This window comes from Eleutherodactylus coqui, chromosome 10, assembly GCF_035609145.1.
Source record: "Eleutherodactylus coqui strain aEleCoq1 chromosome 10, aEleCoq1.hap1, whole genome shotgun sequence".
Lineage (NCBI taxonomy): Eukaryota > Metazoa > Chordata > Amphibia > Anura > Eleutherodactylidae > Eleutherodactylus > Eleutherodactylus coqui.
Genome location: NC_089846.1, coordinates 119,651,309 through 119,667,672, shown reverse-complemented (window position 1 = coordinate 119,667,672; position 16,364 = coordinate 119,651,309).

Genomic DNA, 16,364 nt, shown 5'->3' with positions numbered 1-16,364 from the left:
CAATAACGGGGGGTCACTATTACTGTTGGAAATACTATGGGGGTCACTGAGGCAAATGCAGGGGACATTATTACTAGTGGACTCATTATTACAAATTAATATTATTAATAGTGAAGCACTATTACTACCTGGGTCACCAATATAGGGGACACTACTACTGGAGCCAATGTGAAGAACACTATTACTACTGGTGCCACCAAAATAGGAAACACTACTACTATGGGGGTCACTATTACTACTGGGGCCACTATCACTACTGTGGCCACTATGGGGACCTTAATACAATAATTGGGCCACTATGGGGGTCACTATTAATACTGGTGCCACTATGGAGGACATTAGTAATACTGGAGCCACAATGGGAGCACTATTACGACTAAGGGCTACTATGGGGGTCACTTTTATCACTGTGGTCACTATGGGTGTCAATATTACTACTGCAATCACTATAGGGGTCACTATTACTATACAGTGTTACAATTACAATCAGCCCTTTGAAGGTAACCATAAGGCTGTTGTGTTTCTCGGTGAAAATGAGTTTGACACCCCTGCACTGGAGGAATCTACAGGCTTCGTCTTGTAATACTGAAAGACTAAGTGCAGTTTTAACTGCTGATATACTGAAACCTGCAAACGTGGTTTTAAATTTGGTGGTCTATACCACAGCTTGTATCCATGAGCTGCAACAGGGGAAAATAATGTGGCAGTCCTGTACTTAATTTATGGGAGGTTTAGAGGCATTTGGCCTAAATGGTAGCTAAAAACAAGTTTATTTGGTCATTGGTCATTGGGTGGCAAATTGCTGGTTTTAAAAGGGAGAAAGGTGGATGGGGCTGGCGAACCACTGTGCTATGTGTTGCCCATATGTTCCTGTATTCTGTCTATACACCAACACCGGTGGCCTATCCCTCTGTCTACAGATGCTCATACTCATTCTGCTGGCTGCTGCTACTATACTCTTCGCAGGGTTCCTTATTAGTCAAGCCTTCCTTTCTCATAGTGGCTGTGCACATCCTTAAGAACCCCAGTGCATAACTAAATTAGCATATTTCACTCAACAGTAATGTTTCCACTGTGCAGAGAACAGCATCATGGATGAAATCTGCTGAAGGGAGTTCTGCTGACGTTCCCTGCACAGAGGATGAATGGGGACAATGCAGGGAAAATGCCAAAGCGTTTCTGCTCCTCTCTATTCAGATGGTCAGAAGGGGTCATAGAGGTTGGGCCCTCACCAATTACGAAATGACGACACATCTTACTTGTATGTCATCATGTCATGGGCCTAAACGTGATGATTTCATGTATGCTTATTTTTCATTCATGTTAGCAAACCAAAGAACAGACATGAATGTAAGGGAAAGGTAAGAAAATATAAATAATCTTTATTTATATAGCGCCAACATATTCCGCAGCGCTTACAAAGCAGGGGAAACACACAAAACCACGGTTACATGTAGTCATCAGTTGATGAAACCAGTAGGGGTGCCGGTCCTGCTCCAACGAGCTTACATACTACAAATAATGGGGTGATACAGAAGGTAAAGGGTTGGAGATGTGCAAGGTATGGCGAGGTGGAGAGTGAGGGAAGCAAATTGGGACTGCAGGGGGCAGATGGTTGCGGCTGGCAGAGAAAAGAAAGTCCATAGTGACAGTGTGTAAGGCTGAAAATAGACATCTGTCTGACACTGGTTGCTCCAGTTGAGTTTACCGTTAGCTAAAATTTCCAAGTCCTTTTCCATGTCTGTTTTGCCCAGTGGTTTCCTAGTTAGCATGTAATGGTGACATCATGACATGTATTTCCTCTGCCCATGTGCAGAACCTTCCATTTATCAGTGTTAAACCTTATTTGCCCCTTTTCTACCTAAGTGTCTGGCTTATCCCAAGCTATTTGCAGCCATATACTGCCCTCTGTTGTGTTAACTAAGTCAGTTTTGTGTCATCTGTAAATATTGCTATTTTACTGTGCAATCCTTTTTTAATGTTTTTTTAATATATTAAAAAGAATAATGCTCAATCCTGCCCCCTGTAACACCCCACTAGTAACGGTGACCCAATCACAGTGTCTACCATTAATAACCCCCCTCTGCTTTCTATCACTGACCAGTTACTTACCAACTTACTCACATTCTCACTCAGACCGAGCATTCTCAGTTTATATACCAAACTTTTATGTGGTACAGTATAAAATGATTTGGAGAAGTCCAGATACCCAAGATCCAATGACTCTTCTTGGTCCAGTCTAGAACTTACCTCCTCATAGAAGCTGATAAGATTGGTTTGACAAGAGTGACCCCTAAAAAAACCTATGCTGCTATGGAAAAACAAAAAGTATCCATAAAAACACAGCCTTCATTATGAACAAGTAAAATCCAAGTAGGACAAAGATAAAACACCTCTGACATCTTTAAAACCAACATAGGGTCCTTAGTCATAGCACATAGGAAATGTGAAAAATAATTCCTAATAGTGCACAATTAAATCCAATCTGTGGTTTAAACCCAAGGGTACAAAAGTTTTTAGAGAAAACATCCAAAAACTTTCTCACAGAAAGTCCTTAGAAATTTTCTTCAAAAAATGGTGCACTCTTGGGTTTAAATTATCCAATTGAATTACAGAGGTGAGAAAAAATGCTCAAAAACATAACTCACAGAAAAAGAAGCCAGATACAGAATACATATTACAGGAAAGGCTCGATCGCCATTTAACCTGGTAGAAGCAGCAAGCCAGATTGCAACATAGAGGAGCAAAAAATGTTCATGCGCAGGCTAATTGAGTAGCCACCCAACTCAACCCAGGGTGGGGGAGGGCTGACTGCTAACAAACCCAGTCTGCATAATAGGAAGCGATACCAAGATGACCACCATAGATAGGTGCACCACACATACAGGCGTGCAACCTACACTCACTAAGCAGTGGATTGCCCCATCATAAATAAGTGTGCCATACTGGCATGCCATCCTGGGCTCCTCCAGCATCTATAGCAAACTGCACACATAGAAAACACACACTGATAAATGTGAGTGTTAGTATTTTAAGCCCAAAACATGTAAGCTGGCGCGCCACCAGGTTAAACGGTGATCAAGCCTTTCCTGTAGTATATATCCTGTAACTGTTTTTTTTTTGTGAGTTAAATTATCCAATTGGATTTAATTCTACACTATTAGACATTATTTTTCTTATTTAGTTTTTTTTTCTTGGGATTATTTTTTGATTTTCTTATTGGTTCTGAGTTTCTTTATTAAATGTACCTGTTTATACACTTGTGTACTATGACTAAGGACTCCATGTTGGTCTGAATCACATAACGGGTGTTTCATCTTTCCTCTACTGGGATTTTACTTGTTTATAATAACGGCCATGTTTTTATGGATGCTGGACCCTTCCTGGTTTCTTGAACTTATGTAATATTCCATATATCCGTGCATTCTTCTGGTTGGATGGTCTTTTTCATTTCTATTTTTCTTTTGGTTCATGCAAAAATGGAGTTATACAGCTACTTTCCTTCAGGTACTCCAGGATAGCATTTGTTAGAAACTCTTCAAACATTTTACCCACAATAGAGGTTAGACTTACCAGCCTATAACTTTCAGGTTCACTTCGACTCCTTTTTGAATTCTGGCACTTAATTTCATATGTGCCAACCTAGTGGAACAGACCCTGTTACTATAGAGTCCTTAAAAATAAACCAATGGTCTGTCTATCACATTACTTAATTCCCTTAGAACCCAGGGGTGTATGCCATCAACATACCATGTACAAACTACGGGTTAACCTTTAAAGGAACTGGGGTTTCATCATCCTTCTGTGCACACTGAAAGTCTTAGATGGATAATGGAATGATTCAGTTTAAAACAGAGGCATTGATGAACAAGTCATTGGTTGATTGCTAAACACCACTAGACTATGGCCTCAAAATACTCATCAGAGAGTGAAAGCTGGAGTAGGAGGACCTCATATATTGCTTGTTGTCAGCCTACTCATTTTTCAGCTTAAGGTAGGTATTTCTATTGAGGGCTCAGTCACACGGGCGCATCGGCACCCATACACCAGCGCCGATGCGCCCGTGTGACTGACAGTTAGAAGACGGCCATACCTGAAGACGGCCGTCTCTCTCCAGCGCTGATGAAAGAACACACGACCAGCAATGGAGCCGGTCACATGTTCTTCCTCCCGGCGCTGCAGAGAGACAGCCATCTTCAGGTATGGCCGTCTTCTGGCTGCAGTAACACGGGCGCATCGGCGCCCATGTGACTGAGCCCTAATACTTTTATGCACTAACACCAGCGTTGGGTTAGAGGAAGAGTGTTACGGTGGCAGAAATGTATCAAACAACCCAATTGATTAAAAACACATTTCCTGACAGGGATATTGTAATTAATTGGATTGCAAAGTTTCAATTTGTTGTTAATTAAAAGGTACCTCTTTATTTCCAGTAGTTAATTGGTGGACAATAAAATATTACTGTATACCCCACAATTAATAGAACTATAAAAAAAAACATATTTTTGAGGAGAATAATGTCACCACCCCTCTGGAAAACACATTTACCAAAGCTTCATCTGGAGGTGCAATACAAAAGGGTATAAGCCACTCACCACAGTTAGTTGAAACTCTTTGAACTATGGCTTGTAGTAAGGTTGCCATTATTGATGATTCAGTTTGCTCAGTTCACCTCAACACGTAGTTCAATACAACACTAGAATTTATGAGCTAGACATAAAAATAATTAGCATTGACTATTGTCAACAAGTAAGGATATATTGAGACATCCCCTATTCTGTGGCTCAGGCTTTGACAAGTTGTTGGCGTCCATACTATATAGCAGTACTTAGCTGCACCGAAGCTGGAATGCAGCCCACTTCTGTCGTACAGGAATTAAACAACCAAGAACTCTACTGGAGTGGTGTCTGAGGAACTCCTTTCATAACAATGCAGTGTTACATATTAATTATCAAGCAGGTAACAAACATGACCACCACTTTCACTTCAATGGAGCTGAGCTACAATACCAGACACACTCCATGGACAGGGGTGGTGCTGCTTTTGGAAGAAAGTAACCACCATGTTTTTCTAATCTTGTACATTCCCTTTAACAGAAACAAGCAATATTAGTGGAATTTAACGCAGAAGCTATACATTAGTAATATCTCTGTGACTTTGGGGAAGAACATGGTTGAACCATGGTTAGCAGTGAACCACTAAGGCCGCGAGTTAAAGTCCAACTTGAACAATATTTGTATGCTGTTTGTTCTCCACTCAGGAATCTGCTTTCCTCCCACACTTCCATATTGCAAACTTTTTCCATGATAATACTAAGCAAGTATTTTACTAGTTATTCTTCATAGTGTAGTCTCAAGAGTCTACTTCCATTGGAGTCTTAAGATGATATTTTATCTCATCCAAAGAGTTTGGCAGCTCATATTCATTTAAATATGCTGAGAAACATTTTCCATGGATGTTTGTGTTAAAAAGCCAAATTCTACTTAGAATTTTAAATAATAGTGAATATCCCTGATGCTGATTAGTACCATTTACACATATAATGAAGCTTTGAAATGCATCAAAGTCATGATTAAGAAAGCCGTATATAGTCAAATTACAGGGCTATTCCCATGTCCCTTCTCAGACATTATTTGCATATGCACAGGGTATGCCATAAACATCTAATAGATGCAGGTCCTATATCTTGGACCTACACCTATCTCAAGAAATGCCCGATTCCTGCTCAACTAATCTTCTCTTGATCTCCACCGCATCCAGGTTGACAGAGGTGGCTTGGTTGTACAGAAATAACCCAGCAAGCTATTCTATGCTGTTTTCTAACTCCCATAGAGGTCAAAAGGAGTTATGCAAACAGTGTAGCATAATGAGCTACAATGTTTCTGTCTCTTAGAACATCCAGAAACATTGTAGCTCACGGCACTACATGGTTTACGTAACTCCCATTGACTTATATGTGTAGAATACAATGTAGAACAGTTCGCTTGTCTGTTTCCTTAAAACCCGTCCACCTCAGGCAGGCTGGATGTGACAGAGGGTAGGAGGACAGTGGTAGGCTGAGCACTATCCTTGAAAGTTTGGGCATGGCTACCATGACATTATGTTTCCCTAAACCAACAATATCTCATTTGAGGAAGTATATTTCCATACTACGTTCCCAGTGAATAAAATAGCCAAAGACAAAGAAAAGTGACAAGTTACCCTAATAGTTTTATACATCAGTTGGAAATTAGAATTGAACTGTGTAATTTGTATGTGAAGAATCCCACATAGTCCTGAAAGGAAAACCTCGTACCTCAGGAACCTTCTAGTCCTAAATGAGGGTCCCCCCAACCAAAGGGGTTAAGAGAAAAGGCAGAAAGGATTAATACAACGTTAAAGTGGATTAGGACACTTTTCCATGGGCTTTGTCTGGTACTACAGCTCAGTTGGATTCTCATACAACCCCTTTAACCCTTTCCAATCCACTGTCTGATGTCTGAAGACATTTTGATTGAAGGATGTACAGCTCTGATGTTGGAAGACGTCCAGCAGGGTATTTTTATGGTATATTACTGGCCACTCTGTTGTCGGGGGCGTCTCCAGCATGTCCCATACTGCAGTACTGGTTCTAGCCAGCAGATGGCGCCATTATATAATGGCAGAAAGAGAAAGGCCCCTAGGAAACCCTGAATCCAAAATTGGATTGCAAAGGGTTAAATCTTTTCAAATCTTTTCATCTTGGGTGAAACTTAGTTGGAATGTGACCATGTGCAAAGGCCAAATGAATCCTGGTGAGGAGGAACGCAAAATGGGTCACCATTGGATCTCTCCTAAGATGGAAACATCACAGCAGCATAGCTTCCATTCTAAACAAAACCATTGCACTAGTGTGAAGAGGACCTAAATTTGCACTGATCTGTAAGATGTAGTTAAATGACATCATCATCAAGGACCATGCTTACCTGTGGATGTAGTTAACACATTTAACTTCTATCTGGAATGAAGCTGCAGATCTATATTATATATCAGAGGCTCTTGATATTTTATGGATAAAGAGAGCCTCATTTAAATTTAAGAGGGTGCACCCCCAGAATTGGGATCATTTCCAAAAATACTTAGAATACTCATTACTTTACTCCATTGCATTATTATCAGGCATTGAATGGATATGGCTGTCTTAGCATGTTAAAGATTCCACGAGATGCATGTAGCTCCATGACTATTCCTTGCATTTCATTCACAAAATAGCCGCGGAGCCACATGCAAGCACCCAAAGAGCTAAATATGGCTCCTGCGGAACACTGCTTTGGTGAGTCGCGGATTGGACAGCTTCCATGGACTTCAATGGATGATATCTGTGTGGGAAGTGCAGTAAAATGAAGCATGCTGCAATTTGTTTTCTGCACGCAGAAGGACTGTCACAGTGCAGAGGGATCAGCCATATTCTCATTTTCACTAGGAAAGGCTAGAAGCAATGGGATGAAGCTGAAAGGGAGGAGCCACAGATTAGATATTAGAAAAAACTTTCTGACAGTGAGGGTGATCAATGAGTGGAACAGGTTACCACGGGAGGTGGTGAGTTCTCCTTCAATGGAAGTGTTCAAACAAAGGCTGGACAAATATCTGTCTGGGATGATTTAGTGAATCCTGCACTGAGCAGGGGGTTGGACCCGATGACCCTGGAGGTCCCTCCAACTCTACCATTCAATGAAATCCGCATTTGTGTTAATTGACATACAGACACCCATGCTTCCTTATGGGGCGGCTTTAACTGCGAATCTTCTACCCGTGGACATTGGGCCTAAAAGGGTCCTAAGATCCTCTGACAATCCATGCTTTATTACTGCAAATGTTTCTCCTCCCTCCACAATCTCTGTAACCGCAGTCAAGTCCCTGATACCAAAATCATTGGATTTACATAAGCAAAACTTAAATTCCCGAGTGGTTTGGTTAATACTTTTGATGCTGGGCATTACATTTCCAGTGACTCTTAAAGGTGTAACTCCCTTCTGCTGAGTTGTCTGGCATTATTACACAAGGGCTGTCAAAATTCCCTTTGCTGCTCTATAAACTGCTATAAACCGTTTCTACTACAAGTGGTCTCTGTAGAGATTTATAAGCCCGGAAGAAACTGCTATGTTTGGCTTTGGCCCTTTATCAACTGCCAGCATCTGCTCTGGTTTTTAGGATGAGATATCTAATAGGGTCTGTGTATGTCATATTCACTCTCTCCCTGTAGGCGTACAGATCACGTTGCATCAAATATTGTTAAATCTTAGGGAAAATCCTATTGCCAGTTGCCACATGTCCTTGAGACGGTCCTCAATAAGAAACAGTGTTTAAAGTTAACCAGCCCTTTTCCTTTGCAAAATGTTTCATCTTACTTACTGTAAAGGGAATATATCATGTTTATATTTTTTTTTACTATTGAAAAACAGATACTACTATTCTTTTATTAATCTGTTCTTATTTTCTCGTTGTAATTTTTTTAATTCTATTTTTTTATATCATTATGAGGGGGGCAGTGGGGGGGGGGGCAACTAGCCTCAGCCGCTCTAAAGAGCATTCAGACATATATTTTACAGCATCCATATGGACCATAGGAACCTTTATTGTAGACTGGAAATGTTCATTTTCTTCTGTAGGGTAGAATGGTGGGCATGCTCTGTGACATGTGCAGAGGTAATTGAGCAGGGAGGGGGAGGAGGTAATCTGTGACCATCACCTACTATAAATGGTGGATACTGTGATATATATATATATATATATATGTGTGTATATATATGGATGTAGATCCAGTCTAAGGGGTGGCTCTCATCATTTCTGGTGAAGTGTCATATCGGTCTAAATATCCTATCAGTTAAACATGGCAGTTCAACAGGACAGGAGACAGGCATACTATATAAACTACTCAATTAAATTTAATTTAAAGATTAGAGATGAGCGAACACATTCGGCCCCGCCCCTTTTTCGCCCGAACACCGAACTTTGCGAACACTTCAGTGTTCGGGCGAAAAAGTTCGGGTGCCGCCGGGGGGCGGGGAGATGCGCGGCGGCGCGGGCGGCAGTAGCGGGGAACAGGGGGGAGCCCTCTCTCTCTCCCTCTCCCCCCCCACTCCCCACCGCACCCCCCCCCCCCCGCGCTGCCACGGCGGCCCCCGAACTTTTTCGCTCCGAACACTGAAGTGTTCGCAAAGTTCGGTGTTCAGGCGAAAAAGGGGCGGGGCCGAACGTGTTCGCTCATCTCTATTAAAGATGTCTCGAACACATTTCCTTCAGTGGTGCTCTAGTTGTGTTGAACACCTGAAGGGAAAGTAGCAGATGTCAGCAGATTTCTGCTATTATAAGTTCATGCTCAGAACTTAGGTTTGCCCTTCACCATGTCAAAGAAGTGTATTTCATTACTCTCATCTCCTCATCATCCAATAATCCAAAAATCCTTCACTGCAACAAAACGCCACCAGTGATTGTCTGATTGTCTGTCTGCTCTAACATCATGTATTCTCTTTACCTGAAACTGAATCTTTCAAAAACTTCTTCTGTTTCCACCATCTACTAACTGACTTAACCCTGATATTTCCATTAAGACTGTGATACTACCATAACTCCTAGGTAGCCTGCCCACTGTCTTGGGGTCATATTTGACTTAGACCTTTCCCTACATCCAATCACTTGCTCGTGTCACCCACACCTCAAAAACATCTCTAAAGTCCACTCTTTTCTTTGGACAGATGAAAAATGCTTATTATTGCTTTTATTCATTCTCAGTTTGATTACTACTAGAGATGAGCGAATCTACTCAGTTCGGGTGTTTTTGAACTCGAGCACCTCTATTTCTGAGTAACTCACTACTCGGACGAAAAGATTCGGGGGGCGCCGGGGTGGAGGGGGGGTAGCAGTGGGGTGGAGTGGGGGGTAGCAGTGGGGAACAGGGGGGAGCTCTCTCTCCCCCCCCCTCTCCCCTCTGCAACCCCCCGCTCACCCCCGGCGCCCCCTGAATCTTTTCGTCCGAGTAGTGAGTTACTCGGAAAAAGCGGTGCTCGAGTTCAAAAACACCCGAACCGAGTAGATTCGCTCATCTCTAATTACTACACCTTGCTACTGATCTAACTTCCCCTAGTTAAACTCTCCCCTTTCCAATCTGCCCTTTAAAGCAGCAGCCAAATTCATCTTTTAGTTCATTTGCTACACTGATGCCTCCACCCTGCTCCAGTCACTACATTGGTTGTCTGTCCACTACAAACTACAACTTAAAATCATTACTCTCATCCATAAAGCTCTCCACAGTGCTGCACCACCCTATATCTCCTCCTTCATCTCTGCCTACCACCCTACCCATGCTCTTTGTTCTGCTAATGACCTTAAGTTGAGTTAAGCTTTGTCCTTAATCGGAAAATCCCACTCCCATCTCCAAGAGTTTTCCTTAGCTGCTCAGTTCTCTGGTATGCACGGCACTACACCAGACAATCAACCCCAACGCCCACAGTTTTAATTGTGTCCTAAAAAATACATCTTTTTAGAGAGGCTTACTATATTCCCTAATGTAATTCATCTCTTTTACCTCTCTTTTCCATGTCCCCTCTGAATCTATCCCTATTCGTCACACTGTATACCCCTCATCCAATATACCCTAATGCATTTTATATCTTTACATACACAGATACCAACTAGTAACCAACTCATACAGCTTTCTGTACCTCTTGTGTCACCCCAATCTTCCCATAGATTGTAAGCTCTTGTGAACAGGCCCACACTCATACTGTTTATTAGTTTAATACTTTATATAATGTTATATTTTGTCTGTTCATATTCCTTCTTATTTGTAAAATGCTGTGGAACATTTTGCCACTACATAAATAAATATTAAATAATAAATAATCAGATGACTACTGAAAAGTCTCTCTGCAGAACAGGAACATTCTACCTATCATTAAGTCTAGTAGGCAGAGTGAAAACTGTAAGATTTCAGGTTTTAAAGGGCTACCCTGGCAAAAACATATTTTTCATTGCTTGCACCCATCACCTGATTGTCTGTCAGGGTCTGGAGGTCTCTTCTGTGTATTCTAGCCACTTCCATGCCTGTTTGATGCTCGTCAGGCACTATCTTGAGAGTGACTTGTGCTTTCACTTTCAATCAATCCCATAATGCATCAGCAAAGCAGACTACACAGTTTTTTTCCAGCTGGGGAATAGTTTAATTATATTATCATTACCTTCTATAGTCACCTAAATAAGCTGCAGACCATAAGTATGCAGTCAGTAGGATGAGCTGTGATTTCTTCTATTATACCTGTGTGACAGAAGCTGTGTGATCATCAGTAACTGTGAAAGAAGTGCACAAATATTAAAAGACAGTTTTGACCATATTGTTTAGACCATTAGTGGATAGTGTGTTCAACCTATAGATCCAATAAGACTCATGTCGCAGCCTTAGAGACATATTCTGAAATATGTCCAATAGGAAAAACCAAGAAAAAGCAACAATCTGATTTATGCAATTCAGCAAAATGCCTAGCTACACTATGTAGGGGAAAACCTGCAGCAATGTTCGATCTATGCTTTTTCATATGGACACGTATGGCTCGATAGTCACTCCTCTAGAGATGAGCGAACGTGCTCGTTTAGAGCAATTACTCGATCGAGCATCGCTTTTTTCGAGTAACTGCCTAATCGGGCGAAAATATTCGGAGGGCAACGGGGGTGAGCAGGGGGTTGTGGTGGGGAGTGGGGGGGGGGGAAGCTGCACCCTGTTCCCCCCCTGCTACTCCCCGCAACATCCCGGCGCCCCCCGAATCTTTTTGCCCGAGTAGGCAGTTACTCGAAAAAAGTGATGCTCGATTGAGTAATTGTCCTTAACGAGCATGCTTGCTCATCTCTACTCTCCACACATTGAAGGTTACAGAAACAATGTAGCAAATAAATCACATAACTAGAACCACAGTTTTAAAAGGTCTTAATAAAAAGGGATTCATGGGTAACAGAAGACGTAAAGGTTTTAACACTATGGTTGATTCTAGAACAACACAAACATCTAAACCTAACACATCTGAAGGACCCAAAAATGAGAGGAAGAAAGTTACTGTTCGGATTGACCACCTTACATAATCAGCTGGGGGCCAAGAGGTTATGAAGTGTAACAGGCTTCCTAAATGTAAGCTTTGGAACCAAAAGAAACCTAGGCTTCAATGAGGGGTCATTCAATAAAATATACCAATACTTTGCCAGGATGTTTTTGATATATTTATGACTGGAATTGAAGGTCATAATAAACCTATGAGAGCCAGAGACAGAACATCACTTAAAGGGGCACTGTGTATCAAACAATCTCTTTGAGAAAGTATATTGCCCATAAAGCATGTTCAACCAAACTAGTGGGATATTTCTTCTATTTAAATCTACTGGAAAGAAGCTTAGTCTGCTGTTGAAAAATCAAATCAGCCAAATAATCCTTGCATATCCATTTAAACTGAATGAAGGGTATGTTTTTCAGCCTTGATAAATAATGTGTGCTCTTAAAGTAAAAATAACTATTAACATCAACTGATTTGAAATAGGTTCTGGTCTGAATGAAGCCCAACTCATCAAAGTAAAGACCAAGGTCCAAAAGTTTCAATCTGGGAGATGGAAAAGTGGTCGGAAAAAGAAATACCAAAGTTATTAGTATTCAACCACTCCACAAACTCTGCAGCATCGGAATCATTACGAGTCCGAAGAAAGAACAAATCATCAATGTACCTCCAATAGTATAAGCATTATCCTTGAACCGTTTCAAAATATACATAAACTAACTTTCAAATAGTCCTGTAATCAGGTTAGTGTATGACGGGGCAAAACGTGATCCCATTGCATAGCCCTTAATTTGTTAGCCTATAGTATGCTCGAAATCCAGTTAAGTAAAAAATGTTTCTGAGTAGAGTCTATAGCCAGATCACATGATAAAATGTCTTTAGTATGGAGGATGTTAGAATAGAGGGCCCTAATGACTGCTGTTAAGAAGCCCACAGTACCATGCTTAGCATGAAGGGATAGCAGTTCACAAATCAGTTGAGTAGAATATCTTAAATAGGAAGGTAATTGATTTACCATTTTCTGTAGATGTAAATCTATAAAATACAATAGATTCCTACATAAGGAATTCAAACCAGAAACAATTGGTCAAACTGGGGGTATAACAGGATTTTTGCGAATTTGGGAAAGTGATAAAACAAAGAACGTGAAGGCTCCTCAAATGGCCAGAAACAAGAAGTGCCAAGGGGTTATCATCAAATGATACATTGAAGTCCCTGTTCGATAAGATGTTAGAGGCTTCAAAGAGATAATCAGCACGATTCTAAATAACAATACCACCATCTTTGTTGGACAGTCATATGACAATATCAGCATTATCTGCCAGAGATTTTAAAATTATTCTTAGCATCAAGAGGAGTGCCCAAAGTACAAAACTCATTATTAACAAGATCGAAAATGGTATCAAAAGCAGAACCACGATGATGAACCCAATTAAACGTAGAAACCAGTTTAACATCAACAGTAATAATATCAGCACTAGTAGATGGAACAGGAGAAACATCAGAAATGGAGTGGGAATTACAAAGCCTAGACATTAATGCATAGGGATGGGTAAGGGTCAACATATGCTTAAAAGTATTAAGATTCAAAAACAACTGGAAATGACTATGTGTGGTGCTAAAACCAAAACATAGATCTCGTGTTCGTTTAAAACATACTTACATAAATTACATAGTTTTACTGTTTGAGGCCTCGGTCACACAACTGTTTTTTGGTTCGATCTGCAGACGCGCTTGCGATCTGCAGATCTATAGACCAAATGCATCCCAATGGGATCGGTCCCATGTCCGCTTTTTATGCGGATGTGCGATCAATTATAGGACACAACGATTCGCAGAACGCGCCTATCTGCGTTCTGCGCATCACTGTTTTCTATATATGCGCTCAATGGGGCCGGCGGCAGCAGCGCCGACCCCATTGAGAACATATACTTAAAGATCGTTCTCCTCTGCCACAGCTGTTACAGCTGTGGCAGAGAAGAACGTTGTTCCCCCCTTTGAATTCAATGGAGCCGGTAATACAGCCGGCTCCATTGAAAGCAATGGGCTGCCGGGGAGCGCGGGATGAATTTTCGGGAAGGGCTTAAAAATATAAGCCCTTCCCTGAAAACCATCCTAAAATGTGTAAAAAAAAAAAAAAAGGATACTCACCTTTTCCCTGTAGCCGGAGTTCAGCCGCGTCCGGCCGCCAGTTCTCCTGAAATGCTCTGTGTAGTATTCAACAGGTGGGGATTTAAAATCCCCGCCTGCTGAATGGGTTGCCTCTGATTGGTCACAGCCCTCAGCCAATCAGAGGCAGCTCTCACTCACCCATTCATGAATGGGTGAGTGAGTGCTGCCTCTGATTGGCTGAGTGCAAGGACCAATCAGAGGCAGCTCTCAGCTATTGAATGACCAATCAGAGGCAGCCCATTCAGCAGGCGGGGATTTTAAATCCCCGCCTGCTGAATACTACACAGAGCAATTCAGGAGAACTGCTGGCCGGACGCGGCTGAACTCCGGCTGGAGGGAAAAGGTGAGTATCCTTTCTTTTTTATTTTTACACATTTTAGGATGGTTTTCAGGGAATGCCTTATATTTTTAAGCCCTTCCCGAAAATTCATCCCGCGCTCGCCGGCAGCCCATTGCTTTCAATGGAGCCGGCTGTATTGCCGCTCCATTGAATTCAATGGGTGAACATCGTTCTCCTATGCCACAGCTGTGGCAGAGGATAGCGGGCAGTGCGGGGCGGTTTCACTGAAAATGCTGCTAGGTGCAGCTTTTTCAGCGAATCATCGGCCCCGGTCACGCGATTTGTGGATGCACATCCGTTATGCGATCCACAAATCGCGGGACAAAACGCCCGTGTGACCGAGGCCTGAGTCGGTTTCTCTTGGCATGAGTGATCACTGGGGTACCCCTGTTTATTTGTCCAGCAACCTCTTAATCTTTTTCTATTTTTGTTGATAAACTATGGGCTGCAGGAATAAAACGGCTTGACTTTTGGGGTTGGTTACCAACAGGATCAAAACTGAGGTTGACTGATGAATTGGTGCCAAATTCCTTAAATGAGCAGGGGTCAACTATGGAGATAAATCTAATAAGAGACGACTGAATCTGTACTAGAGCCCGCATCAAGTGTCACCCTATCGGCCAAAGGTGAGATAACATTCTGAGCTATGGGAGTTGTATGGAGCAGGAAACTGAAATACACACGTGGGCTAAGGCAAAAGTATCACGATCATCTAAAGTGAGGGTAACATCATCAACAATGGTAGGAGAACCATCAGGTTCATCATACACAGAAATTTATGAAACATTAAGGTAGTCTCACTCAAAACAGGGTCCGAACACAAACAAATATCTGGTTCATCAGCCAAGGAACGTAACCGTGAATCAAGTTCCTCAGTCTAAAAACCTCTACAGTAATCATACCTATCATACTACTGTAGTTAGTAGGACAATGGTCAGGGGTGATGACAGATAAATTGGAACCACCACCATGCGTAGGAACCAAACAGTTATTCAAGGGTCTGGATGCTCTAAATGCTCTTGATTTTTTTATAGGACAATGATCCACGGCTAAGAACAGGTCTCGGAGTTAAAGAGTTGGAATAACCATTGCATAGTTTTTTGATTATTAGAGACAACCAATTAAACAGTGGAAGAAACACTATTATGTGCATGGTCAGTACTGTCCAGAGGCTCATCAAAAACAGGAGAAGCATCAGAGGAGGGGATAGAGACATCTGTCTGGTCACAAGCCAGTTTTTTGGCTTTTTTAAAGATCACATTGATCTTCACCTTCTTGGTGCGCTCCTGAGTTGAGGCCATCAACTGGTGGAAGTCAAGGTGATCTGAAAATTGTAACAATCAAGCAAAAATTATAGTGGAGTTATCAAGAGCACAAAGTTTACGTTTATCTGAAATATGAAACATCGAGAGTGAGCAAGACTGTAAAATATAGAACCATTCATCTGTAAACGTGGAATGAAATGGAAAAGGAGATGCAAATGGAATATGTAGACCCTCAGGAATAATGTTTTCTGATATATACAAATCCATAAAAATGCAATCAATACTATTGAAAGTCTCATCCTTCCAAACATTTTCAAACAACAGAAATAAATTAGTCATTTCTTTTCGTTTTTTTCTGTGGTATACTGCGTTGTGACAGGGTCCGTCAAGACCGCATTAACCCCAGTAGCTTAAACAATTAGGCGACCTAAAGCATAATTCTTTGGCACAGCATGTGGCTAGTACACAAAACGTATAAGCAGCAGGGTGTGTCCAAGACGGCGGCAATAAATAGCACCAGAAAGAATCTGATTGACT